Genomic DNA, 2,371 nt, shown 5'->3' on the forward strand with positions numbered 1-2,371 from the left:
TTTTTGGAATATTATTTTCCATGCCTTGTGGTCTGATAAAATCTAAGCTGCTAAATATAATGTTAGCCTGATGGTAGTTCCATAGTATTTGAATTATTTCTTTCTAGTTACTTGTAATATTTTCTCCTTGACCTGGGGACTTTGAAACTTAGGTATAATATTCCTGTGAGTTTTCAATTTTGGATCCCTTTCAGGGAGTAGTCAATGAATTTTTTCAATTTCTATTTTACCTTCTAGTTCTAAAACTTCAGGTCATTTTTTCTTAATTTCTGAAGTATTATGTTTAGACTCTTTTCTTTTCTTTTCTTTTTTTTTTTTTTTTGCAGAGACTCCAGAAGACAGGATGTTTATTGGGGGACAGGGGGCAGGTGGAGGATTCACAGATTCTTCAGCCATTGGAGAGAAGGCCCCTGGGGATCCTGGGGGTGGCTGGGGATGTCGGGCATGTTGCCGTCATCTCGGACGGGAACGGGGTAGTTGTAGGGGGTCGCATGGTTGATCATGCCTGCTTACTTGGTATAGGGGCTCAGGGGGGGCACGAGCAGAGCCAGGGTACCGATGGCGAAGGACGCGGCCAGCACTGGCTCCTTGGCCCAGGCCTCCTTCAGGAACCGGCCCAGTCTGCCTGCCATGTTGGCCACCTTCTAGACTCTTTTCTTGATCATGACTTTCAGGTAGTCCAATAATTCTTGTATTATCTCTTGTAGATCTGTTTTCTAAGTCAGCTGTTTGTCCAATGAGATATTTCATGTTCTTGTATATTTTTTCATTCTTTTGATTTAGTTTTATTATTTCTTGATATCTTATGTAGTCATTAGCTTCCCCTTGGCCAACTCTAATTTTTAAGGAGTTATTTTCTTCAGTAAGCCTTTGGACCTCTTTTTCCAGTTATTCAGAACTTTGTTGCATTACTCTTACTAGTTTTCCTAATTTTCCCTTTACCTCTCTTATTTGATTTTTAAAGTCCTCTTAAAGCTCTTCCAAGAACTTTTTATGCTTAGGACAATTTTATTTTTTTCTTAGAAGCTTTACAAGTACCTGTTTTGACCTCATTGTCTTCTTTTGAGTTTGAACCCTGATCTCTGTCATTGTAAGTAATTGTCTATTGTTTTCTTGTTATTTACTCATTTTATTAATGGCCTATTTCTTGGTTGTTAAGTTTTTGGTAGGGTTGGGCTCTGCTACCTGGTGTGGAGGATAATGTCTCAGGTTTAGGTTTTTTGTGTTGTTGTTTTCAGAGCTCTATCTGGAAGTCTTTGACTTTTTGATTCTTCTGAAATACTGTGATCCAAAGCCACATGAGATCGCTGCTCTCCTAGTTTGTGCCTTGTTTTGTTAGTGACTTCAGGTATTTCTCTCCACCCCTGAGCTGTAACCAATGCTCTTTCCCCTACCTTCCCTTTGCTGCCGTTACAAATGCTCTCACTTTCTGATGTCCTAGAAATGAACCACTAGACTCTGTTTTCCCAGGGCTGCAAGTTTCAGTTCACCCCTCTGCTTTAGAACTGGAAACAGAGACCCTGCTCTCCTGTGAATCACCACAACCAGTCCTGTGGATCCATTGGAATGTCTCTTCCCCACCTTAAATATATCATGCAAGTCAGGAGAATATGATATGCATATTCTGCCATGGCATAGGAAAAAGCATTCCATCTTAGTATTTGGGAATCTCCTCCCCAAGCAGAAGGTCAGTTATAAGGACATCATTCTCAAGGAGAGGGGCATCCTTCGCTCTTCTCAGAGAAGATGATGGAGATCAAGCTGAGCATAGGAAGAACAGGGGTCATGGCCATACACTCCAGGCTTCCCAACCACTAGACCCATCCCTGGGTTTCTCTGGCTCCTGCTTGTACCCAGTCCTTACCCACAGATGCCTCCCTCAAACCCCAGAAACTTTCTACTAACCTCGGGACAGAGCCTACTCATTGAGAATAAAGTTAGCCTATAGAGAGGGTGCTACGAGGAGTCTATTAGTGTGAAAGGTGTAAAGAGGTGCTGCTTTGTATGTTTTGGGAAGTCAGCCAATCAGTCAACAATCATTTAAGCGTCTACTATGTGCCACACATTGTTCTAAGTGCAGGGGATACAAAAAAGGCAAAAGACAATCTCTGCTGTCAAGGAAGTCAGAGTATAATGGGGGAGACAACTTGTAGTTAAGTGCAAATATTCTATATTGGAGATAAATAGGAAATAATTCTTTCTTCTTTTCTTACTTCCTTTCTTTTTTCCTTCCTTCCTTCATCCCTTCCTACTTTCCTACTTCCCTCCCTCTCTCTTTCTTCCCTTCCTCCCTTCCTTCTTTCTCCAAACCTCCTTCATCCTCCTTCTTTTCATCTCCTTCTATTCTTCCCCTTCTTCCCTTCTCTTTCCT

At 41.5% G+C, this 2,371-nt stretch overlaps 1 pseudogene; it reads right to left on the reverse strand.

Annotated features, from left to right (window-relative positions):
- Positions 1-333: 333 nt before the first annotated feature.
- LOC118832869 lies at positions 334-639 on the reverse strand (annotated as a pseudogene).
- Between the last annotated feature and the right edge of the window lie 1,732 nt (positions 640-2,371).

This window comes from Trichosurus vulpecula, chromosome 1 (genome assembly GCF_011100635.1).
Source record: "Trichosurus vulpecula isolate mTriVul1 chromosome 1, mTriVul1.pri, whole genome shotgun sequence".
NCBI lineage: Eukaryota > Metazoa > Chordata > Mammalia > Diprotodontia > Phalangeridae > Trichosurus > Trichosurus vulpecula.